The sequence below is a fragment of the Melospiza georgiana genome, chromosome 8 (genome assembly GCF_028018845.1).
Source record: "Melospiza georgiana isolate bMelGeo1 chromosome 8, bMelGeo1.pri, whole genome shotgun sequence".
NCBI classification, from domain to species: Eukaryota; Metazoa; Chordata; class Aves; order Passeriformes; family Passerellidae; genus Melospiza; species Melospiza georgiana.
In genome coordinates, this window is record NC_080437.1 from 5,548,362 (window position 1) to 5,575,028 (window position 26,667).

At 49.5% G+C, this 26,667-nt stretch overlaps 1 protein-coding gene across 1 annotated transcript in view; it reads left to right on the forward strand.

Moving 5' to 3' along the window:
- Positions 1–12,229: 12,229 nt before the first annotated feature.
- Positions 12,230–26,667, forward strand: part of SGMS1 (sphingomyelin synthase 1) — a 98,277-nt gene continuing 83,839 nt past the window's right edge. Inside the window, exon 1 of the mRNA XM_058029584.1 lies at positions 12,230–12,284. The gene's annotated coding sequence lies outside the window, so the exon portion shown is untranslated. The remainder of the gene's footprint in view (positions 12,285–26,667) is intronic.

Sequence of the window (26,667 nt, forward strand, 5' to 3'; positions counted from 1 at the left end):
TGCTAATGAACAAGGCCGGTTCCTCAGAGTTTATTTAAGCAGGAGAAACTCTGGTTGCATTTGAAACCATCTCACCATTATGATTTTAAGCCCCCAGGTATTTTGCACAATGAAAACACACTTTGCAAAGCTTGGGTCAGAGATCTCCTCCTGGAGGCTCTGACTCCTGATGCACGTTGGCATTTGGCTGCTGAGGCAGCAGCAGCAGAGTCAGGGAACCCATTCCAGCACATGTGCTCAGAACAAGGGCTAATTCATCCCCAGGAATAACTTTGAACTGACACAGAAAGTCAGCACTTCTCCCTGCTCAGGGAAGCCAGCTCATTCTTCCCAGGCCTTATTTTTAGCTGGAGATAACCATGGGCTGTTAAACACCCAGAGAAGCTGCTAGAAGCCTTGTGGCACCAGGAGAGCCCTGCTGACTACACCTGCACAACAGCCCCCATGGCATGGAGATAAGAAAGTGGGGTTTGAAAAAAGAACCTTTCTAAGGTAACAGATATCATATACATACCTACATACATACATACATACATACATACATACATACATATATATATATATATATATATATATATATGTATATGTATATGTGATTTGCTTTGCTGCTGCCAAGCAGACAAGGGCAGGAGGCAAACCCACAGGCAGGATTTGCCCACTGATGTGTTTAGATACAGTAAGTGGCAGATCTTAGGTGGAGAAAAATGTTCTTTAATCAGTATCTTTTACTTTATCACCATTAACTCTGTCATGCTAATACGGTGTTACTGATTAAAGCTCCTGAGCTTCCCTGTAATAGTCCTGAATTACTGTCAGGATAATGAGATTTCCATTTTTTCCATTTCTAAATGTCCTGTTCGTGCCATCCAAATCACATCTGCATTCAACAGGAATTATTCTCCCTTCCTGCATCAAAAATACCACACCACACTCAGCTGGAAGCAGCTTTCCCCTGGTTTAGTGCTTGGTTCAGGATTATTATTACCAGCACTGGGTTATTCTGCTGTGTATTTAAACAGGCATTGAAGGACATTGGTGCACAAGGCTGAGCTCTGAGGGACAGGGGATAATGGGTGACACCAGATAAATTATTTGTGCTTATTAATCATAAATCCTCCTTGTACCAAGGGTGCTCCTGCAGTGGTGATAATCACACCCAGTGATGGTTGGGCATGGAAATCAAATTGCTGCTGCAGGACAGAGGCAGTGCTACCAGAAAAGAGAGAGCAACAAAGGGAATGATGGCCAGGAGGTCTGACAGTGAAGCCACCACACTGGCAGTGGCATTTGCTGCAGTCCTGTGACAATCTCCAGCTCCAAATCTGGACTCCAGCACAGCCTATCTAACAAGAGGTGTTTCAGCCACCTACAGCTTGTTTTAGGGTGAGGCTGTGTGGTGTTGTGAGGTCCCCAGGATGAGGTGAGAGATGAGAATTTCACTCCAAGTTCTCAGAAGGCTGATTTATTATTTTATGATATCATGTTATATTAAAAAAGTGATATACTAAAAGTGTACTAAAGAAAGAGAAAGGTTAGAAAAGAATGAATAATAAAAGCTTGTGACCGACTCCTCAGAGTCCAACACAGCTGATGATGATTGGTCATTAATTAGAAACAATTCACATGTTTGGATAAACAATCTCCAGGCCACACTCCAGAGGAGCAAAACATGGAGAAGCTGAGGCTTCTCCTCTTACCAGGATTTTTCAGAAAATATCACAGAGGCAAGGCTGCTGTGTTAACCTGAGCTTTGGATGATCTCTCATGATGCCATGTCCACAATCTGCATTTTTATCCAAAAACTCAGGGCAGCCTCTCCCTTTGCTGGCTGCCAGGTCACCTGGGTGTCACAGCACCCTCCATGACAAAGCCCAAGCCTTGGCTGACTTGAGGGGCTTCCAATTTGGTTTTGTTCCAGCTGTCTCATTCCAAGCCAAGAGCAAAATAATGTTTAGAATTGCATTATTATCAATCAAAAGATTGCCAAATTTATGTTGTGAACATATTGACATCTGCTTTGTGCAAGCAACAGGGTTTGGTGACACGAATCACCTTGTTCAAGCCCCTAGGTTGTTCTGGAGCTTCATTATTCAGGCCCCTGTTCCACTGTTCCTCTTGTATAACTTCAGGTACCCAATTGAAATCAACTTGAATTTGTATGGCTCTCTCACTAGAATATGGGGAGACAAAGCATAAAAGATTCAACCAATCTCTAAAAAACCCAGCAAAATACCAGTTACCATTCCTTGGCATGAAAGCAAAATCACATTATGATCTGGAAGAAGAAGAAAGTGCAAATAGGATTTCAGTGGATAAATACAATAATGGTTACCACTCTCATGCAAGAGCAAAATTCCAGGAACAGCTGAGTACAAATTAGTATCCTTTTCTTCCATCTAGAAGTGCTTACAGCCAAAGAAGTGGATCCTGCAAATAGAACACATTAGATCCTTCTGGGCTCCCACTGATGGTTTCCAAAGCAGAAAATATTAAATTAATAGCACAAACATGGGGAAGCACTAAAGGCACAATAAACACATAATATAGTGTTTTTTGCAGTTATTTTTAGATCAAATTTATTTTTTAATACAGCTCCTGAACTTGGTCCAAAGGTATGTGATGAGTTCCAGAGAAAGAGCAGAACAACAGAAGATTTCAGCCCAGGTAAGCTAAAGTTAAGGTAAAATCTATTTGCTATACCCACTGCTAAGCAATTAAATGTTCAGCATGACTCTCATTTATTGAACAATTATATGGATTGAGAACTGAGGAGAAAAGAAGAAATCACAGCAAAATTTGTTTGCTCTGATTTCGGATGTATTAAACACTAAAAAGATGGTGGTTGTTATTAATGACATGGAAGCCTTCCCTAGCTGTTATTTACCCTGAGATTGGGTCGGAGCTAACACAATTCCAAGGAAACATTCTCTGCTGTGATCTCCAAACACAGTTACACATCCTCCTTTATGCTCCGCACAATCTTAGCCCCATTTGCAGAACAAACACATTCAACCCTGAGCCCTGGGGCCGTGACCCGTGAATAACAGCGCTAATGGGATTGTGCTCCACACAAAACTCCCAATGGATTTGTGGGAGCCGCTCCACCTCCCGCCTCCTTCCCACACACCCTCTGCCATCCTCTCCTCCGGGCCCCAGCCATGCCTCAGCCACCACGTTGCTTTGAGCTGCCTTTTCTTTCTTTAGCACAGGTGGAAATGACATTTTTTGCAGTTATAAATTGTGTGGCCACGCTGAAGGGGTCCAGGCTCAGCAGGAGTGAGGAGGTTGTGAAATAAACAAGAAGGGCCAGGAGACTTCTTCTCCTTTTTAATGCCTTTATTAAAAGTGATCAGCTCAGGATTGGGCAGCTCAGCAGGTCTGCAGCATCCGTCGTCTCTCCCAGGGCGACTCAGAGGAGGAGGATATGCACAGCTCTGTCTACCAGGGGCAGAGCTGGGGATCAGATCCTCTTGGGAGCTTTTAAGGCCTCCTGATCCCATCAGATGGTTCTTCGGCCCGGGTCTCGCTCCCTCCCAGACCTGGCCCGGGGGATCTCTGAGGAACGATGAAGGTTTCCAGCATCTCTGCAGGCCTAGCGCTCTGCTCCTCACATCCAGACATCACTCCAGTCTCTCAACTCTTATTTGGCTCGTTGTTTTTGGGGTCTTCTCAGTACAGTGGGGGACCATGCTGCATTGTGGTCTTGGAGTCACTTTGCATAACCCCCCCCCCCCCACCTTCTCAGGTGTCTTCACTATGAGAAAGGTACAACTTAGCCTCGGGCAAGGCTCTGCTGATACAAAAGGAGCGATTAGCCTCAACGACCCGTGATTACAATAACAAAACACACAGAACTTGGGCAGGGCCAGTGGTCTGGCTGCCTTTTTGAAACTTTTTCTCATAAAAAAAATATTAACCGAATTTCTGTTCATAACAGGTTGTATCACTCTGAGCTTTCTATGGCTTATACTGCATTACAATCCCACCAAGTACTGTACTCTAGCTCCACTAGGACTTGGGTGTTAAATCTTCAAATTATCATCATTTGCCATCAAAATGAGAACCTTATCATCAGCTTCTCCTCTTGTTTCATTTCTTCCCTGAGTGGCTGGCCCTCTGCTGAAATTCCACATTGCACAGGATGCCTCCAGACCCAAGCTGCCACCACTGCCAATTCGGGCTGCTTTGACAGTGCCAAGTGCCTCCTGCACAGTGACACCAGGAACCTGGCCTGGTGAGTTTTGTTTCCCAGGGAAAAGGGGTGGTCTTGCTGTTTGGGGGCCTGTGGCCCTGTGTGGGTGACTGCTTGCAAGGATTCTGAAATCCACAAAGCCCAGAGCTCCAGGCATGCTGTAGCTGCAAAAGGCATCCCAAGGGGAACACAAAACTGCCACAACACGGCTTCCACCAGAGCTTTCTCCTTGAAGCAGCCTTAGCTCTAGGCTGTGTTTACTGCCTAGAGTTAGGGTTCCAGCTAGGGTTAGGGTTTTGAAACCACAAAGCCCAGAGCTCCAGGCACCCTGCATCCCAAGGGGAACACAAAAGGGTGCCTCCCAGACCCAAACTGCCACCACAGCCAGCTTGGGCTGGTTTGAGAGTCCCAAGCACCTCCTGCAAAGTGTTATCAGGAACCTGGGCTGGTGAGTTTTGTTTCCTAGCAGCAACAGGTTATTGAATCCAGAGGCTGTTGCAGGGAAATCTGTAGAAGCCCCTGTAGAAGTGGGAACACATTTGATGCTCCTTCTCACATGGAGAACCTGATGCCCTTCAAGGTTTATTTGAGTCTATATATTTATCAAGCTCATAAGAGGATATCCACATGTTTTATCTGATGTTTCCTTGAAAGGATGAGAGGATCCATACAGAGATTTTATCTGTTTTAAGGAGAGAATCATAGAACACCCAGAGTTGGAAGGGAACAAAGGGATCATCAAGCCCAGCTTCTGACCCTGCACAGGCATCCCAAAATAGTCTCGCTGCTGCCTGGGAGGGCTGTCCAAACACTCCTGGAGTCTGGGCAGCCTTGGGGCTGTGCCCATTCCCTGGGGAGCCTGGTCAGTGCCCAGCACCCTCTGGGTAAAGAACCTTTCCCCAATAACATATCCTGAATTTCCCTCACCTGAGGCATGACCACAGCAGTGTTGGGAAGGGAGCTCTGGAGATCTCCACTCCAGGGCAAGACTATTGCCTGCAATCAATCAGGACACTGAAGAGATATTTTATTATTAGTATTGTTATTGTTGTTGTTATCATCATCATCAAAAGCAGCTTGATTTATAGACCTTATGCTAATTTGAGGAATGGAGCTGGCTTGGGGACACAGGGTACAAATTACTCAGCTATAGGCACTGAGTTCAACATGATGACTGCTAAACCCACTTAGCAGAGGCTCATTCTGACCTTAGTGCTGTTATCAGAGCTGCAGTCACTGGGAACAGGAGTTTGTTTTTAAAATACAGATCTTTTTCTTCCTTTGGGCTGGCTGCAAAGGCAACTGCTGCCCCTACAGGGAAAAGCGAGAAAATCCAGCTTGGCAATGAAACTCGTGCTCTCCCCGGGTGCCAGCACAACAGGAGCACAGAATCCCCAAACCTTTGTTTGGCAATGGCAGCTCCCAAAATCACATGAGGTGAAGGACAAATAGAGGGGATGATAGGAATCAGCCTCCAGGATGGGATCCTGGCATTGAGCAGGAAGGAGACCTGGAGCCACTGGTGACTGCAGCATCTCTGGGCTCAGCAGAAAACCCCACAGAGCTTCAGTGGGAGCCTCCAGGTGTCCTTTTGCTCTTGCCCCTTGAGCACCATGGAGGTGACACGGTCTGGAGCTCAGTGGCCGGGCACAGGGGCACAGCCAGGCTTTCCTGGGTCTCCAAAAGAGGTGACTTCAAGATGATCTGGAGGCATCATCCTGTTTGTCAACTTGACATCAGGTTAAGGGCGGACATTTCCTCCTGTTCTGCACTGGGGAGGCCGTGGCTGGGCACTGGGACCAGTTTGGGGCTCCAAGGCATCTCCAAAGCAAAGTGAGCCTGGGGACACCCTGGCAGGGGTGGGAAAGCAAGGAGAGGCTGTGGGAGCCAGAGAGGAGGCAAAGGGGGATGCAATGGCCTCTCCTCCTGCTCACAGACATCTTGGGCACATTGGGGATGGGCTCTGCTCAGCGGGGCACAGCTGCATCACAGGAAATCCCAGCCAGTCCCAAGAAAACAATTCTTATTCTTACAAATTCACTCTTAGCCCCTTGCCTCAAGAAACCTGCCTCTTCCCAGCCTCTGCTGTGCTGTAAGCTCAGCCCTGAGCGCTGGCAGAGCCTTTCCCTCCTGTTTTTCCCAGGATTTCAGCGTGTTGCTTGCAGAATGAACCTGCTGGCAAAGTGAATACAGGGAGCATCCTCAAGGTAATCTCTCCTGAAAGCCTGGAGCTAATCAGGCTTCCCTTGGGGACATTTGGGATGGGCTCTGCTCCGGGGGGCACAGCTGCATCACGGGAAGCCCCAGCCAGTCCCAAGAAAACAATTCTTATTCTTACAAATTCACTGTCAGCCCCTTGCCTCAAGAAATTTGCCTCTTCCCAGCCTCTGTTGTGCTGTAAGCTCAGCCCTGAGTGCTGGCAGAGCCTTTCCCTCCTGTTTTTCCCGGGATTTCAGCGTGTTGCTTGCAGAACGAACCTGCTGGCCAAGTGAATACAGGGAGCATCCGCAAGGTAATCTCTCCTGAAAGCCTGGAGCTAATCAGGCTTCCCTGAGTCACTGCAGAGCCACAGCACTGCTAAAACCCCACCTTGGTGCTGCTGGTTTCCCAGAGCAAGGCTTTCTTCTCCCAGCTCCTGCCTGGAGAGCTAACTGAGTTTTAATGACTCCCTAATGAATGGCTTTGGGCGGCCGGACCTGCCCGAGCACGCAGGCTCCGTCTGCAGGGAGGAGGATGAGGAGGATGCAGCAGCGCGGGCTCCGCTCCAGGCTCAGCTCAGCCCTGCTGGTGCGTCTGGAAATCCCTTTTGGGGACGAGCACCGGTTTTCCAAGGAAACAGGCACGCCGGGACATGCAGCACAGCAACGATGCACATCCACTCCAAGGTTTATTTAGTCACAGTTCATGTAAAGGAGTGGGGGAAAAAAAGCTTTTGGGATGAGCAGTAGGAAAAACCAAAGGGCTGCAGCACGTGAGGCATTGGTGCTGTAGGAATTTCACAGCAAATCAGATCCAAACTCCACAGAGATGATGATGGCCCCGTGGAGCTGCTGCTGTCCCTGTCACCCCGTACCACCTGGACAGAGAGAGGGTGGCACCGTGCCCTCCTTGCTGACTCAGCAAAGCGCTGCAGAGCACATGCAGGTGTACAAGGGGGTTGTTAGGAACACCCTGCTCCACGAACGGGTGCTGAGGAGCTTTGCCAGCCCGGGAACGCCTGGCGGGTTTTGACAAGCCTGGTCAACAGGGAGCAGCGCTCGCTGTTCGGGAGAGGAGGCAGTGCCAGAGCCAGGCACAGGGAAGGAAAGGGGTGAGGGATTTGATGAGCCTGGGAGCCACCATTCTCAGGAAATACAGCACTTCTGGAAACTGCTTTTACCCCCTAAGAGAGAAGCAAACACCGTTAGCAGCAAGGAAAGAGGGAGCAGAATCACTTCCTGGGATGCTGGAGAAGCTCGCTCGCTGAAGGGGCCGGGAGTGGGGATATCTGCAGTGGGACACCTGGAATCCTCAGCTCCATCCTGCTCCCACCTACTCATCATCCTCAGCCCAGTGGGAGCTGCAGCTTTTATCCCAGAGCCGTTTTTTGGGATCCTCTGTCACCCTTTCATTGTCTCATGGGGAATGCCTGGCATAGGGCTAAAGGAAATGCTGGATGGATCCACCCAAGGCACAGAATGGTGCCCCTGTCCTGAAGGCCAGGGACACATCCAGGACCCTGGGGAGAGCAGTGTCCAGCCCAGCCAGGAGATCTGGGCTCTCCTGGAGCTGTTTTTCAGATCCTCTGTCTCCTGTTCATTAGCCCACAGGAAATGCTGGATGGATCCACCCAAGGCACGGATTGTGCTCCTGTTTCTAGTCCTGAAGCTCAGGGACACGTGCAGTCCCCAGGACCCTGGGGAGAGCAGTGCCCAGCCCAGCCAGGATTGCTGGGCTCTCCCAGAGCTGTTTTTGGGATCCTCTGTCACCCTTTCATTATCCCACAGGAAATGCTGTAAGGATCCACCCAAGGCATGGATGGTGCTCCTGTGCTGAAGCCCAGGGACACATCCAGGACACTGGGGACAGCAGTGCCCAGCCCAGCCAAGACATTCTGCTTCCAAGGGATGTTCCAAGGCAAGGCAATGGCAGCCTGTGCCTCTGGAAAACCCACCAGTCCCATCTGGAAACCTGCTGATTGATTTCCCCTTGGAATTGTCTTGTCTTCCTTCTTTTACCATCTTCCACACTTCATTTTTCTTCCTTCTGTTTAAATGGGGAAATATTTTTGCCCTCCCTCCGCTAAGAGTTTCTCCTTTTACATCCAATTTTGACGCATTTCCCCCAGACGTGCTATTTTAATCAGAAGCAATCAGCCATTAAAGCCAGATTAATTAAAGAAATGAGTTTACATATTTTCCTAATGATCTGAAACAATCTTGCATTTCTAATGCTGTTTGTCTGCAACCCATCACTGCTTAATATCCCTGATCAGAGAGGATGACGCCACCTCACCATTAATCACTGCTTGAATAACAAAGTAGCAGAATCGGGATCTCCTGCATCCTTTGGAACACGGGGATTTTGGTCTCTTTTGCCATTTACACTGCAGCTAACAGCCCTGCCCTGCAGTTCCTTAAAGCCACAGCATGTGGATTCACTGTGCTTTTTGCTCAGCTCCATTCACTGTGTATTTAATTCTGATTTTTTTGCTCTGCTCCCTTTTTCTGAACAGCCCTTGCTACCATCAGGGGACAGGGACAAAGCCCTGTGGGACTCTTCCCATTTGGAACAACGACCTCTGTGTCTGTTTCTATTTCTAAAGCTTTTAAAACCATCACAGTCAGTACAACCCCATCAAACATCAGGGTTTGGTGTGAAGATGCTGAATTAATGGGTCAAAATGATCCCAAAATGACATCTCAAAGACACTGAGCTGATGGTGCTGTTGGGTGTAAATGGTGTCATGGATAAAGGCACTAAATGAATGATGCAACCCACAGAAATGATGTCATAAATACCATCAATGGGGGAATGATGTCACCAAGTGGTGGCATAAATGAGGGGTATGGGGTCGTGGCTGCCCTCAAAGAAGGACCCATGGTGAGTGAGGTAAGATGAAGGTCATTGGAATTTTACTTAAGTTAGTTGAATATTACTTCATTAATAAAGTGTCAGCATGCTAATAATCAACATACCTTTCTAAATAAAAAGATCTCTTCCGTTGGAACATCACTGATTTATGGATTATTGATCAGTGCCTTATGATTATGACCTATTAGCATCTCACTGTTGATCCATTCCCATTGATTCTGATTAATCAATTTATTCCAAGCTCCAGCAGAAGAAACCCAACATGGGCAGGGACACCTTCCAGGGCTCCAAGCCCCATGCAACCTGGCCTTGCTGGAATGTCCCCCACATTTAGGGGCTGGTAATGCTGTTTGCAGTGGCTCAGCAGGATTAAGCCCCGGCAGCAGCTCAGGACAGCCATTCCTAAGCCTCTTGGATGGCCCTTTGTCATTCCCAACAGGGAGGTCAGGCTCCCAGGGAAGCAATTTGCACAGGCTTCAGGTTCCTATTATCTGCAGGAAAACGCCCATCCTGGGGGAACAACCCCGGCAAGGGGGGATTTATTGTACAGGGAAGTGTCAACAACATTAATCCTATTAGAGCGTTGTGAGATGGGATGGCAAGAAACCACAGTCAGGAAGGAAACAGCGCCTGCTGAAAAGCAGGAACCCCCTTAACCCCCCCTGCCTTGATGGCATCGCACAAGGGGAGCAAATGGAAAGATAAATTGGAATTGGGATTGCCAAGCCCTCCACTGCCCCAAGGGAGATGCAGCAGCACCCCAAAAAGCCTTCCCTAATCCTAAATTCTTCCTGGTTTCCTCTTCCTCATGCAAGCCAGCCTGATCAACCTGGGAAAAACCAGAACAGAGCTACCAGCATGAGATCTACTCACAAATAAATCCCTCCTCAGGGATGACAGAATCAAAGCTGTTGGCATCTGGTGTCCCCAGCACCGCTCTCCTGGACTTCTCCAGAACCCTTCTCCAAAGCTGTTCTCTTCCATCTGCATTTCCCCTCCTAACTACCAGTTGGCACAGGGTGAAAGCTGTTGCCTGGATCCTGAGGTCAAACAAAGCTTGTCCACTCTTCACTGGCACTGATGAAAATCTGTGAGGAGCTGCAGCTCACAGCAGACTTTAAAAAACTTCCTAACTGGCTCTAAATTTTCATTTTATTACACAGAGAATTTTCTCTCAGAATGGCTCAACTCCATTTTTAGAAAGTGCAGGATCTGACAGCTCTTTACAGAGGCCCAGGACACCATTGTGTTTCACCCGTCCCACTGCATAAATTACTATTTATTCAAAATTAATTCTTAATTTTGCTTGGGTAATGTCTGCAATCACTTGTTGATTGGGGTACGTCATGAGGTTTTTTTTTTTTTTATATTTTGTTTTGTTTACGTGCCAAGATCAGCAAAACATGTCTCTTGCTCGGTGTTAGTGAAACACACCGGTACATCCAGTCCCTCCCATGTGTGTTGTCATCCTCCCATGCTTGGGACAGGGGGAGCTGGATGTGTGGCTGTGTTATCTGCACAATCTCCTGGCTGGAAAAATGCCTGAAATACGGGAAAAGTTTTAATCAGACCTTGCAGATCTTCCCAGGCTGGGGAACAGCCCTGAAGGGAACCAGGCTCAGCACATGCAGGGACCCCTCTGTGGGCACCAGGAAATGATTTTGACTTTTTGGCATGGAAAAAAAAAAAAAAAACAGTTTTGTGTTAGAAGTCACAATTTATGAAGCACAAAGTTTGAAATGGATGTTAGTGCTCACAGGACAAAATTTGAGCCTCTTTCTGCCTGGAGATGGTGACACTCAGGGGTTGTCCCTAAGCTAAATTATCCCATGAGTTTATTTTAACTGAGATTTTATTAATAACAGCTGACTTGTCACATCTCCGGAGCTGACAGAGAGCTGAAGCCCAATGGCCAGTAGAGCTCCTGCAGAGTGAAATAAAGACAGGTAGCAGAGTTTGCTCCAACACCCTGCACTCCGCTTTTGGGGATTTTGGTTGTGGATTTCCTATAGGTACTGGAAAGCTGCCAGATGGATTTAGGAGGAGAACTCACACACTGCTACTCCTCAAGTGCTCTGAGCAAGCTACACTGATGGCAGAACTTAATCTTTTGGGGGCACCCTCCTAAGGGTTCAGGGTGACTTCTTTGAGGGCTGTGTCCAGTTCTGGGTCCCCAGTGCAGGAAGGACATGGAGGGGCTGGAGCGTGTCCAGGGCAGGGCCTGGAGCCCCAGGAGGGGCTGAGGGAGCTGGCAAGGGGCTGAGCCTGGAGCAAAGGAGGCTCAGGGGGCCCTTGTGGCTCTGCACAACTCCCTGCCAGGAGGGGACAGCCAGGGGGGGTCGGGCTGTGCTGCCAGGGAACAGGGACAGGACAAGGGGAAAGGGCCTCAGGCTGGGCCAGGGGAGGCTCAGCTGGGACAGCAGCAGCAATTTCTGCATGCAAAGGGTGCTCGGGCCTTGGCAGGGGCTGCCCAGGGAGCTTTGCAGTGCCCAGCCCTGCAGGTGTCCCAGGCAGGGCTGGAGGTGGCACTCAGTGCTCTGGGCTGGGCACAAGGTGGGCACTGGGCACAGCTGGGACTCCAGGGGCTGGCAGGGATTCTCCAGCCTCAGGGATCCTGGGGGTTCTGTAAAACACAGTGAGCAGGGGCTGCTCCTGTGCTGGGCAAGAGAAGCTGTGGATCCCTCTGGGAACGGGAATGGGAAAGGGAATGGGGATGCGAACGGGAATGGGGATAGGAACAGGAATGGGGATGGGAAAAGGAACGGGAATGGGGATGGGGATGTTGAGGCGCAGCGCTCCCCGGCACGGACGGACGGGCACAAGATGGCGGCCGGGATGACACGGCGGTCACGTGGCGCGCGGTGCCCCCGCCCCGCCCGCGGCCGCCGCACGGGACACGGGACACGGCAACGGGGTACTGGAAACGGGACACGGGCAGCGGGCTGGAGCCGCCGCACCGCCCGGGGACCCGCCCGGCGGCCGCACCCGCCCGGCCCGCAGCGAGCCGCGGCTCCGCACGGTGAGTGAGCGGCCAAGCAGCGGCCTCCGGCTCGGCGCAGGCCCGCGGCTGGCGGCGGGACGGGACACCGGCGGTGACAGCGGGGACGCGGCCGCCGCCGCCCCAGCACGGACGTGCCGCGGCGGGTTCCGGCTCCTCGTCCCGGCGGCGGCCCCCGCAGCCCCGCGGGGTGCGAGCAGAGCTCCGGCCCCCGCAGGCTCCGGGGGGGCTTCGGGTGGCTCGGCTCGGGGGTGTGACAGAGCTCCGGCCCCGCAGCACGGGCGGATCTGGGCCCCGGGCGCACCGCGAAGGTGCGGTCTGCTCAGCCCTGGCCGGGCTGGGAGCGCCGCTCGGAACTGCGGCCATGGGAGCCCACAGGAGCCCTGGGAGCCCAGCTCGGGGCTGCGGCCATGGGAGCCCACGGCAGCTCTGGGAGCCCTGGGAGCCCAGCCCGGGGCTGCGGCCGCGGGTGCTCCGGGAGCCCAGTCCGGGCTGCGGCCCCGGCAGCTCGGTGCTGTGCCCGGGGGAGCTCCGCATCTCCGGTCCGGGGGCTGCAGCCCTTCGGGGGAAGCTGCGGGTCCCCGAGCTCGTGGGGCCGCAGCGGGTCCCGGGGGAGCTCCGGGAGCCCGAGCCCGGGCGGTTGCAGGTGGTTCTGGGGAGCTCTGCAGCCCCCTCAGCCTCACGAACCGGCTCTGTTCCCTTCAGCCCGGCCAGCTCTGTCCCTCCTCCGTTGGGTCCGGTGCTCTCTGCCCCATAGGCTCTGCGGGACATCTGGTGCCCTTAGCTCCGGTGGCCGTGTGGGGGTGAGCCTGCTCCCCTCAGCCTCGGGCTCCTCTGCTTCCTGGGATGCAAAGGCAGGGTGCTGCCTGCTCCAGAGGGAGCTGGAGGTGCCTGCTGTGAGTGCGAGCAGCTCCATCCCATCCCATCCCATCCCATCCCATCCCATCCCATCCCATCCCATCCCATCCCATCCCATCCCCATTGGGGCTGTGCAACCTCGCTGGGGCTCAGGTTTAGCAATGGGATGATGGCTTTGTCCCCTCTTGGTTGGGCGTGAAAAGGAGAGATCTCCCCATCACGGGCACCCTGGCAGGAGGGTGTGCTCCCTGTTTGCTCGTGGAATGGTTTGCTGACTGCCTGGCTGCAGTGTTTGGATTTTTCACGGTGTATAAGGCATGGGGCTGTCTTTGTACTGTGTTCCTGCTGGAGGCCCTGTTTTGATCAAGGTTTCTAATTTATTCTGTCTTGTGTGAAAACCTCATTAAAGAGTGCCTCGGTGCCTTCAAGGCACCGTAAATACATGGAGAGAGGACGGGAGGAGAGAGAAAAAGATGATTATTTGTAAAAAACGGGAGCTCTGCCATATTGACATGGTGCTGCTGAAGCTTGCTGATGCAGGCAGGCTCTCGTAGCAGAGCAGCACCGGGATGTCGATGAACGTCCTCGTGTCACTTTGGCTGATGGTGCAGCCTGGTGTCACAGCAGCATTTGTACTCATGCCTTCAGACTCCCTTCTTCCCCAGGTCCACATGGCTGAAAATGCTTTTTTTTTTGCTTCTGTGAAGCAGTGCAAAACACAGGACCAGTGCAAACCACCTGGCTGAAGTCAGTGGAGGTGGTGCTGTGAATCTGGGTGGGTTTGGGCTTGTCTTATGTTGTTTTGGGGAGTGGATGCTGTACTGGGGTTGCATTCTGGTTTGTTTTGTGTAGTGTTTTGTGGGTGTTAAAATTGCTCCAGCTTTGTGAAGTTGTGTGGAGTTTGGAGAGAGAGGGCATTCGCCCTGGTTGGTGGCAGACAAAATGTAAAGGCTGCTTTTAAAATATGGGAAATAAACCCCCTCTAAATCCAGAGAGATTTTTTGCTGTGATTTATCTGAGTTTTTGGGCATGTGGAGCAGAACTAAATTCAGCTCAGATGCCTTTAGACTGTGTTTGTGATCTGTGCAACAAATGCTGATTCCCAAATTATTACACTTCTTTCTCCTTCCACATTATCAACCTGGGAACAGCGTCTCTCATATTAATTAGCTTTTGATGTGACAGAAATTTAATAAATCCAAATAGGTGGATGATTTTCTGGACTTGCAAGTGTTATGGATGTTATTTGACTGCTCAGAGTTAAAGGCAGTGATTTGTTGTTTTCCATGGATCTCATTGTTTCTGTCAACACTCATTGAATAGGGGCTACTTTTAATTAGATAATTCTTGAGTTACCTTGAAGTGGACCCATGCACTGTGGGTGCTGGTGACTTAAAAGTTCTTCCTTCTTCTGGCTGCTGCCTCTGTGCATCACTCAGCGTTGGTTAATTGGTGCACTAAATACGGGTGGCCTGGGACTTACTCAGATTTAAAAGCAATTTCAGCCTGGCCTTAAGGAATGGTTGTGGAATTAAAGGCTTTTTAATTGGGGCAGCAGGACATCCTGTGAGGGGAAAAAAAAAAATCAAAATAAATTGCTCAGAAATAATCCGGACCCTTGTTGGAGAAAGGGCCTGTTTGAGTGATAGAATAAATCCATGTAGCATCACCAGAAAGTGAAGGGGTCCTGAACAGATGCTTGAATGGTGCTGTTGTTGGCCATGGCATGAGGTCCCTGTCCCCTGGGGGGGTTTGCAGGCACTGCTGGAGGGCAGGAGGGATTTCTGAGGCTGCCCAGCCAGGTAGGTCCAGGCTGTTCTGTGCTGGAGTGGAGCAGAGCACCTGATGCTGTTTCAGTCGTGATTCAAGGGCAGCACATCAAACCCAACCGTGTGGCTCTGAAGTGGAGCTGAGCTTAAAAGGAGCTCAAAAACCTGATTTTTTTAGAGGTTTCTTGGATCTGGTGGTCACAAACTGAGCTCCCAGGTACTTGCAGTGCTTTCCAAAGGATTTCTGGTGTCACTGGAGGCTTTTTGGGGCAGGAGCCCTCTGGAAGGGCTGATGTTCTGCATGGAATCTCCAGCTTTTAATACAGCTTGAATTCCCAAAGTGTGTGGTGTGATACCATTAAGTTAATTATTAAATCCTGTCCCCCTCCTTCCCCAAAATGCTGGGGGAAATGCAAAATACTGAGGAAGATGTGAAACCTACCAGCTTTTTGGGATGATTTCATCATCATCATATTTTATTATTTGATGATTACGATGATTTAATCATCATATTTTATTATTTTAAAAATCTTAGCAGAGGCAGTGTTTGGTGCAGGTTACTTTGCCTTTTCATGAAAGAACATCCATCCTGATAAGCTGCCAGGTGTAACTGTGTAGTAGGGCTTGGTGGAAGGGGTCCCTGCCCATGGCAGTGGGGTGGAAAGAAAGGGTGTTTGAGGTTATTTCCAACCCAAATAATTCTGGGATTTAAACATCTCTAAAATATTTGTGTGTATCGTTTCTGGTCTTTTCAAATGTGGTGTTGTAGCTGAGGGGAGGAAAAAAAAAAACCCAATTCCTAGAAAGTAACCCATGAGCTTTGTTCTGATAGTCCTTGATCAAGAGCTGGAAAGAGAAAACTTGATTTTGGAGACTGTAACATGTTTCTTAAAGAAATGCAGTTATGCTGTTGCTGGGATTTACAGTTGTCTCATCCAAATCAGGGAGCAAATCTCGAGTGGGGCAGATGTCCTGTTGGAGTTCCCTTTGTGCTGCTGCTGTCCTTCTCTGCTGCCCCATTACACATCCACAATCAAAGAAAACCACTAATAAATCCTTATTGGGAAAGCATCTTCCCTGGCTTTTGCCTGATTTGCTGATTTGCTTGGAGTTAAATGCACAACAAAATAAATCTCCCTCTGTTTGGAGCCATGGCTCCAAGACTGTTTTTCTCTCTGACTTTCCAGCCTGGTCTGCCTTGTGTCTCCCTGGCTTTGAAACTGCTTGAAGGTAGCTTTTTGTGTTTAAATGGAACTAAAGCAAAGCATATTACCAGTTGGGAAACAAAAAAGGAATCTCTGAAGTGCAGTAGCTTTGGGTTTTTCTAGCGCAGGAAAACTGGCAGCTTCCTTAGCAAGCTGGGTAAGGAATTAATTAATTTAATTAACTCCTTACCCAGGTGTGGTAGTAGAATTGCTCAGGTGGCTTTGCTGGCCTGGCTCTTTGGGTGCTGAGGGCACTGTCACATCCCTATCAGCTGTGTGGGACAAGGCTTGGGAATTTTATCCCTGCTCTCTGTGCCTGGGGAACAACTCACAGTGGGGGTGTGCTGTCTAAGCTTCATCAAAAAAAGTAGGCAGAAGCAGAAGTAAAACCAGGTAAATCCTGTCTGAAGGACTGAAAGAGCCTTAAAAATGCCCCTTTCTGAGCAGGTGGATCTGGAGAGCTTTTGCAGGATTTTTCATAGCTGCTATCTCCTCCTGTCCACTTCAGCCTAGTCCTTGAATTTCCTTTCCTAAAAAAGAGCATTGCAATTGGGAGTGTTTTACAATTTCCCTTGCCGGTCCATTAGTGTATTAGCTTAGCTCCGTGTGTGTTGAATGCCACTAAATGTCACTTGCAAATTTAATGTTGGGAGCACTGAGATTTGTGCTAATTGAATTTAAAGTCTTATACTTGAATTTGTTAAAATGGCAGAGGCAGACAATTGAAATGCTTTAATGGGAGAGTGGAGGAGCACTTGCAAATCTGCTCTTAAGAGAGAGTGAATGCAACATTTGTGTAGATGGGAGACCCTGAGCAGACAGATCAGGGTTTGATGGGGTTTTAGTGTCCCTTTGAACATTGGTGACAGCTGCCAAAATCCACAGTGTTGAAAGTCTTAATGCTTGACGTCTGCTCAGGGTCATTGTTGACACCAACTTAACCTGAAATACTTAAAAATGGTAAAGATTATTGAGCCTTTCCGTGCAATTTTAATTTCTGCTTCTCCAGCCATAGTTTTGGGCACTGCTGGAGAAAGGTGAATTGTTTGGGCTGTTGGTCTTTAAACTCAGTTGTCTGTATCTGTCTTCTGGGGTTTTTATTCAGGATATTAGCAACTCCTGCACCTGAGGGTTTGTTGTTCTGGGAGGGGCTGGGGTGGTTTTTGTTTGATTGATGTTTTCTGTGGGGTTTTTTTTTTTAATTTTTTTTTTTCTGTTAAACAGAAACTGTGGCCTTAAACACTTCTTTATGCTTAACTTCAGCCAAATACCCAAGGATTGGCTAGGCACAGAAAAGGAGACCCTACTGCTGTGCTTTTTGTGAGGTAAAGTGTTACAGAAATAACCCTGGCTTGGAAAAGAGTCATAAAGCTTGGTCCTTGGCTTTCCAAGCGTGTCAATCTGTGCCTCCCTAGACAGCACAGAGCTTTTAAGAAGTTAGTCTGGAAACACTTGCATTAAATCTCCTGATACCAGGCTTTGACCTTGTGCCACTGAGCTGGCATTTCATACAGGCTCCTGGCATGGGCCCTCCTGCCACTTTCAAGTAAAATCTTATCAGGCATTGAAAAGTTTGACTCTGCAGTCGAGCACTGTGCCAGAGCTGTAAAAGCCCTATTTGTACACAAAATGGATTTTTGCTTGCTAGGAGGGCTGGGGTAGTGCTCCAGTAACTGCAGGAATGGCTTTGAATCTACATAGTAATGAAACAGCTCCATCAAAATCCAGTGTCTCCTCCTCCTCCTCTCTCAGCTCTGCTCTTTGTCTTCTGTGTGTCCCTGCCTGGAGTTTTACACAGCCAGCTTATATTGCTCTGGCAAAGTTTCTCAGGGAAAGTTAATTTAAAGCTATTTGAAAGGCTTAAAAATGGCTCTGCTGTTAGGATGATGAGAAAGACCTTGAAAGTGCCTTGAGGGTGATTGCTGCTGGAATACCTGCTTGGCCATGTGAGTGGTGAGCTGTTCCCAAAGGGAGCACTCCAGGGTGTCCTCCTTCAGTCCTGGCAGCCACAAAAATTGTGAAATGTCCCAGGCCTTGTTGGACAGAGCTTGGAGATGTCCAAGGCCAGGTTGGACAGAGCTTGGAGATGTCCAAGGCCAGGTTGGGCAGAGCTTGGAAATGTCCCAGGCCAGGTTGGACATAGCTTGGAGATGTCCAAGGCCAGGTTGGACATGGCTTGGAAGTGTCCAAGGCCAGGTTGGACATGGCTTGGAGATGTCCAAGGCCAGGTTGGACAGAGCTTGGAAGTGTCCAAGGCCAGGTTGGACAGAGCTTGGAAGTGTCCAAGGCCAGGTTGGACATGGCTTGGAAGTGTCCAAGGCCAGGTTGGGCAGAGCTTGGAAATGTCCAAGGCCAGGTTGGACAGAGCTTGGAGATGTCCAAGGCCAGGTTGGACAGAGCTTGGAGATGTCCAAGGCCAGGTTGGACATGGCTTGGAGATGTCCAAGGCCAGGTTGGACATGGCTTGGAAGTGTCCAAGGCCAGGTTGGACATGGCTTGGAAATGTCCCAGGCCAGGTTGGGCAGAGCTTGGAAATGTCCCAGGCCAGGTTGGGCAGAGCTTGGAAATGTCCAAGGCCAGGTTGGACAGAGCTTGGAAGTGTCCCAGGCCAGGTTGGACATGGCTTGGAGATGTCCAAGGCCAGGTTGAACATGGCTTGGAAGTGTCCCAGGCCAGGTTGGGCAGAGCTTGGAAGTGTCCCAGGCCAGGTTGGATGGAGTTTGGAGCAGCCTGGGACAATGGAAGGTGTCCCTGCCATGGCACTGGTTGGATTTTAAGATCCCTCCCAACCCAAACCATTCTGGGATTCTGTGATGCACCAGAACTCAAAACCCACTTGCTTTAACTGGGAAGGAAAATCCAGCACTTGAGGGTGAGCTCGGAGTGCCAGTGGTCTGAGGGATGTTAAATACATTTTTAGTGGAATGAGAAGGTAACCCAGACCTAGAGGAAGGGAGAGGACACCCATGTTCCCAAGGGCTGGAGTTTGGGGTGCTCAGCAGAGGCAGTGAGGGGGAGGTGATGCCCAAAGCAGAGCTGTGAACAAGGCAAGAGGGGACAGAGAAGGGAGAGTGCAAGCACATGAAGATCCCTGCTAAATGACTCGACAGAACACGTTGTTCCCTTTCCCTGGGTGCTTTAGGGATGGCAGGATCCCTGTTTAATGGAATCCACCCTTTGCCAAAAGCAATACTCAGTAATGGGCTGGGGGTTCTTATCTGCTCTCCATGAAACACTGCAAAAACCTTTTTTTTTGCAGTAATGAGCAATTACCCACAAATTAACAAAACTCTTTGTCAGATATTGCCTTTGTTTTTGTGCCTGTGCAGTTTCCTAATTCATTTTTTCTCCCTTTCAAAACATAAATAGATGGGTTATCAAAAGCCATTTTAAAAACAAAACCAGAGCCCTCAGCACATTTATCAGAAGGGGATTATTTGAGTTCTGATGGTTTGTTCACAGTGTCTGTGCTGAGAAGACCCAGACCCATCCAGCCACATGTCTTGTGCCCAAGAATTAAAATGTTTTTGAGAGGGAGTGCCAGAGTTCAGGGTTGAGGAAGTGCAAGTGGCTGGGAGGACACTTGTGGAGGTGACAATCACAAACCACAGGCAAATCTCTATGACTTCCTCCTCTGAGCAGGCCTAACCCCAAAGAAATGTCAGGTTTCTCAGGGTCCCACTGGGGTTTGAGAATGCCCAGAGAAGGAGATGGGGAGAGGGATTCCCAGCTGGGAGATCCCTGCAGGCTTGGTTCAGTGCCAGGGGAGCAGAGGGAACCTGAGACCCAGCTGATACTGGATCCAGGTGCTCCAGATTGATGCACTAAAGGCCTTTTGCTGTTTTCTCCTCTGAGCCTGGCCAGCTGAGCTGATGTTCTTAATGAACTACTCCTTAGCTGTCTTAATTTCTGACTGCTGCTCCTTAACTCACGGAGGGAATTGAGCAGCATCATTCATAACTGTCTGCAGGGAACTTTCCCTGGCCACTTTATTGAGTGGCTGCCACTCTGAAATCCTTTTATGATTCTGCCTGTTAATGCAAACAATCTCCTTTAACCTCATCACTTTGTAATCCACCCTCACACTGTAATTGTGCTTTAATGCTGCCCATTTGTAGCTGGATATAAGCAAATATTTAAAATAATAATGTCCACTCTAGAAACTGTTGATTGATCTCATAGATTGTTTTGATTTCTGTTTATTAACTCCCTGAGGATGTTGTTTCCATGTTCAGGACATCATTTAGGTCTTTCCAAGGTAAAAGATTGGAAAGCAGATCAGAACTCCTAGGGAATGCTGTATTTCTTCACGTGCTTGCACTGTCATGGCTGTGTGTTGAAATCCAGCCTGCAGGATGTGATGTCATGCTAATAAATTAATGACTGGTGTTTATTTGAAGATTGGATAATAACCCAGGGAGAGCTTGGCCCTTCTGCTCTGAGCTTCCCAGAAATTGTGACGTGGCTCAAGCTTTGCCTGCCTCTGCCTTGCTGCACTTTTCACCACGAGTATGATGGGGTGGGAGCCTTGTATTCATAGAGACACCTTGTAAAAGGGGTTAGGATGTGTGCTCTGACACAGGCAGCTGTGGGGACACAGAGACCCCAGCCTGTGCAAGGTGCAGGTTCCAAACTCTGGGTTCTGTTTTGGAGACAGGCTCTGTGGTTGGCCTGGCAGGTGGGGCCTTATCAAGAGGGAACTAACAGCACTGAGGGAAACAGCAGCACAAGATACATCAGTAATCTTCTTTTAGGTCTGGCTCATGCAAAGCTTTCATGACATTTTCTGCACCCCTAAACTGGAGTAACTTCTGCAGTGACTCTGTCAGCTGTGTCAGCGAACTTTGTGCTTGGGACTGAGGTATTGTTGAGTTTTATTTTTATTTAAAAGCTAAAAAAGGCAGCTTTATTTTTATTTAAAAAAAAAAGAGGCAGCTGAGGGTCTGCAGTGGGCTGAGCTGAAGTGGGTCTTGCTTTTGGGAGGACACTTGCTGGTGGTGAGCAGCCAGTGCAGTGACAGGATGGAAATGCTCAGATTTGCTTGCTTCCAGTACTGCCCTAAATTAGGATAGCTGGGACAGAGCCCAGTGCAGCTTGTGGGGTATTTTTCAGTGTAACATTTGCACACCAGGCTGTTCCCTGTTCAGTTACTCCCCGTTGGGAAGAGACACTCAGGTGTTGTGGAGTCTCTTTGCCTGGGATTGCTGGATTTGGGGGTGCTGGAGCAATGCTTGAGGGAGAAATTGTGGTTGTTGCACCCTTTTGTCTGTGTGGTGTTGGTGGTCGTGGAAGAAGCCCCACAAATTTCAGCTGGAAGGGAGGAAAAGTCCATTTGTTTCCACAGACACTGCAAAGTGACAGGAGAAGGATTTGGAGAGCTGAACATGCTGCTGTTTTTATAGCCTTAAAAGTGGGTGAAGAGTTAAAATAAATAAAAAGAGGAATGGTTTCTGTAGTGGCTTCTCTGGAGGCAGTATTATCTTCTGGTTCTGAGGATTTGTTTCCTTTCCTGGTCTGGTTTAAAAACATTTCCTTTTTCATAAAAGCACTGAATTACTCCATGGACATTTATGTGAAGGAACTGCTGAGTGCTTAATAACCTACTTATTTTATTTGGGCTGGACTTTTGAAAAAATGAAGTGTTCAAGTGAGGCCCTTAGAAGACAGATTGTCCTGCCTGATTGTCTTGAGCAAAGTCCCTTTTTGGCTTTAATTGGGGTTTTTATTGCTATGATTTACAGTGGCAGGGTGAGGGCAGCACCGTTCCTGCAGTGCCTCAGACAAGTGGGAAGGGAAGGAGAAGGAGCAGAGCTATTCCTTATCTGGACACTTTCTTAGGTGCTTCCAGAGCTGTGGACTTAAATAATTCCTCCATGGCAGTGTTGATGTGCAGCACAACCTTTAATGCAAGTATTCTCAGCATGACTTTGCAAATACTCCCAGGTTTGGTTTAACACCTCTGGTGCTGCCTCTTGGCGTCGGAGTGAGGGGGGTTTGTGCAAGGCTCAGAAATGCAGATAAAATCACCCACTTGGAAATCACCTCTGGGAGCAGTCCTTGTGCCTTTCCTGGACTGGTCTGCCTGCTGTTCCTCTGTGCCCACTTCTTGGTGTCCACTGCCATGTCCTGGTGTCCATTCCCACCTCCCCCTGTCCGTTCCCACCTTCTGGTGTCCACTGCCATGTCCTGGTGTCCATTCCCATGTCCTGGTGCCCACTGCCACCTCCTTGTGTCCACTGCCACCTCCTCGTGTCCATTCCCATGTCCTGGTGTCCATTCCCACCTCCTGGTGCCCACTGCCACTTCCTTGTGTCCATTCCCATGTCCTGGTGTCCATCTCCACCTCCTTGTGTCCATTCCCACCTCCTGGTGCCCACTGCCACCTCCTGGTGTCCATTCCCATATCCCGGTGTCCACTGCCACCTCCTCATGTCCATTCCCATGTCCTGGTGTCCACTGCCATGTCCTGGTGTCCATTCCCATCTCCCCCAGTCCATTCCCACCTCCTGGTGTCCATTCCCATGTCCTGGTGTCCATTCCCACCTCCTTGTGTCCACTGCCACCTCCTCGTGTCCATTCCCATGTCCTGGTGCCCACTGCCACCTCCTTGTGTCCACTGCCACCTCCTTGTGTCCACTCCCACGTCCCTCTGTCCATTCCCACCTCCTGGTCCCCACTGCCACCTCCCCCTGTCCATCCCCACCTCCTGGTGTCCATCCCCACCTCCCTGGTGTCCACTCCCACCTCCACAGACCCTGTCCTGTCCTGTGGGCCCCAAGTCCTGCCCTGTTTTGGGGCCCCTGTGCTGCATTTGGGGTTTTTGGGGGCAGGGGAATTGGGCATTTCACAGCAGCTGCCTTTGGCAGGTCAGCCCCCTGTCAGTGTGTGCTGCTCCCTGTGCTCAGCATGCAGGAATGTTGGTCAGACTTGGACTCTCCTGTCATGTGCAGATGCAGTGGATTTCCTAGAAACTTCAGGGAGGGGATGAAAGTGATGTAGATGGTTTGTAACAAGTGGTGATTCAGTCATTGGAGCATAAATTGGATTTTTAATGTGCTGAAGAAGGAAACAAAGCCTGGCTTGGTAAGGTCAGCGTCAGAAATTTAGGGACTGTGTTGATTTTTCTTTTGTACCACAGCTTATGGAGGATATTTTATTTTTCCCTTAATTAAACTGCTTTTGCAAGGTGTGTCAGTCCAATCTTAAATCCTGTGTAGGAAGATCTGTGTCTGTATTTGATGAGGGCAGAACCTTCTGCTGCTTTTGGGACTTCAGCTCCCCTTTCTGCAGCTGGGTTGTGTCACCAAGTTGTTTTTCATCCTTTCCCCTGTCAGTTTGTTGAGCAAATTTCCAAGTGCAGGACCGTGGGCATTGGGACACCCCTCAAAATGCAGGATTGGGACATCCTTCCAAGTGCAGGAATATGGGGATTGGGACACTCTTCCAGGGAAACTGGGACACCCCTCAAAGTTTAGGATTCTGGGGGGACAGGGACACCCTCAAAGTTTAGGATTGTGGGGATTGGGATACCCCTCAAAATTCAGGATTGTGGGGACTGGGGCACCCCTTCCAAGTGAGTTGTGGGAATTGGGATACCCCTCAAAATTCAGGATTGTGGGAATTGGGACCTCCCTCCAAGTTTAGGATTGTGAGGATTAGGACACCTCTCCAAGTGTGGGTTGTGGGGTACAGGGACATCCCTCCAAGTGTTTTGGGGGAATTGGGATACCCCTCCAAGTTTAGGATTGAGGGGATTGGAACAGCCCTCCAAGTTTAGGATTGTGGGGACAGGGACACCCCTCCAGGTGTGGGGTTGTGGGGATTGGGACACTCTCAAAATGTAGGATTGTGGGGACTGGGACACCCTTTCCAAGTGGGTTGTGGGAATTGGGACACTCCTCAAAGTTCAGGATTGTGGGGACAGGGACACCCCTCAAAGTTTAGGACTGTGGTGACTGGAATACCCCTCCAAGTGTGGAATTGTGGGGACTGGGACACCCCTTCAAAGTGGTTTGTGGGAATTGGGACACCCCTCAAAGTTTAGGATTGTGAGGATTGGGACACCTGTCCAAGTGTGGGGTTGGAGGGGATTGGAACACTCCTCAGAGTTTAGGATTGTGGGGATTGGGACACCTCTCCAAGTGTGGGTTGTGGGGGCAGGGAGGATGCTCTGCCACACTTCCTTCCCTTTGTTTAAGAACCAGAGCACCGAGCAGAGCTGCAGGGCAGAGGAGGGAGGATCCTCACCCTGCAGGCTGTCAGGGAATGTGTCTGCCCTCTCCCCAAGCTCCCATGGGGAGCCAGGATGGAGCTGGAGGCATCCCAGTGCTGCTGCTGCCAGGTCCCAGTGTCCCTGTGCCAGTCCTGCAGGACACCCCCCTGCATGTTCCCCTCCAGGATCCCATTTCCAAGGGCTGCTTTTCCCAGGTGTCACTGTGCCAGGTCCTGCCTGTCCTGCAGGATATCTCCTGCATGTTCCCCTCCAGGATCCCATTTCCAAGGGATCCCTGTGCCAGGTCCTGCTTGTCCTGCAGGACATCCCCTGCATGTTCCCCTCCAGGATCCCATTTCCAAGGGGTCCCAGGTGTCACTGTGCCAGGTCCTGCCTGTCCTACAGGACATCCCTTGCATGTTCCCCTCCAGGATCCCATTTCCAAGGGATCCCTGTGCCAGGTCCTGCTTGTCCTGCAGGACATCTCCTGCATGTTCCCCTCCAGGATCCCATTTCCAAGAGCTGCTTGGTGCCAGGTCCTGCTTGTCCTGCAGGACATCCCCTGCATGTTCCCCTCCAGGATCCCATTTCCAAGCTGCTTGTCCCAGCACAGTGCCTGAAGCTGGAGTCAGGGCTCAGCATCCCCCCAAGGGCAGGGCAGGGCAGGGAGGGAGAGCTGGCTGCAATTCCAGTTAAGGGTGGTCCCATTCCAGCAATTAGGAGGAATTAATTGTTTGGCCAGAGCCCCAAGATATGGCAGATGGCTCTTAGAGGGATGGAACAGATTCCTGATGCTGAGGTGTGTCCAGTTTTGCAGAGGTGGATCCAGAAACTGTATTTTGCCAGATAGGAGGCCAGCTGGCTCGTCACATCTGCAATAGAAAAGTTTCTTTAGCTGAGAGATGGGATATCTTGCTCTGCTGGTATTTCTGAGGATGAGGGAGCTTAAATTTCTTGCTTGCATTGGGAACTGAAAGCAGACAATCAATCCCCACAGAAATGGGGACAAGCAGCCATTTTTAAATGGGTTTGGTTATTGTGATGACTTTGGTGGTTTTATGCAGTGCTCCTCTTGCTGTTGTGTTCCTGTTATCCCTTTTGAGCAAGGCATCCCTGCATTCCAGGGAAGCTCCCTTCTGCTAATGGTGACTCCTTGCTCCTGAGCACAGGATTTGTCTGCAGCACTTTCCCATTTTATGGAAGATTTAGCTCAATTTTCCACCTTATTTTCTCATAATTTTTAGCAAAAATCTGTTGCTTTGTTCAGGTCAAATTTGCAAATTTGTGGAGCTCAGTTTTTCCTGCTTTTGCACCTTTCATAAATCATCTGATGAATGTTGAAGCTGGAAGAGGCTGTTTGGCATTTACAAAGCTGATGGAAAACTTGAGTAAAGGATGCTTTGCAGGAAATGGCCTCTCAAAAAGGGAAGTAGTGCAAAAACCAGTTCTATTTTCCTTGTTCACAAACTTGTTTGGAAGATATTATTAATTAATCCCTCACATCTGTGCAGGTGCAGCCTTCAGCCTCCCAGCTGGGTGTTTTAACAGGAGCAAACCACAGCAGGGAATTCCCTCCCCTCCGTTCCAATCCAGTATTTTGGTTTCTTTGGGGAACTTGTGATTCTTTCAAAAGCCACAGTTTGGTAACTGAGTGTCAAAATTTACCACAGAAACTTTCAGGAGAAAAAAGGGGAAGGCAGCTCCTGCCGAAATACCAAAACCAAGTGTGAAAACTTTGGGGTGGGATGGATGGGACCGAAGGGGTCAGAGTTAAATCACAATCTGATTCTGCTCAAAATGAAAGTGTGTGTTCACTAATTGCAGCTGTCGATGCTGGGGGTATGGGGGGAATTCCAGGAAAAGCTGTGGAATTCCAGGAAAGCTGTGGAATTCCAGGAAAAGCTGTGGAATTCCGGGAAAGCTGTGGAATTCCAGGAAAGCTGTGGAATTCCAGGAAAAGCTGAGGAATTCCAGCCAAGTGCCCCTGCCAGGTGCCAGATCTCATGCTGAGAGTGCATGGCCAGGTTTGCCTGTCCCAAAGGGATTTTTCCATGAGGAAGGCAGAGCCTTAGCTAACAGAGTGCTCTCCTGGATATACTTCTGAAAGGATATATTTCTTTTTATATGGAATTTCTACCTGTACACCCATCAAATCCTGGGAAATTCCATCCCTTACCATTTGTTTACCTGCACAGGAGGATTATTGCAGCAATGCCTGAAAGAAGCAAGATTAAAAAGCAATTACTGCAGCCTGGCAGGGGTGTGTTGTGCAGAAAATACCTTTTCCAAGTTAAATTCCTTCTCCAAGTTGATGCCTTTGAGGTCAGGACAGAGGGTAAAAAACCTCTGAAAAGGTTTTT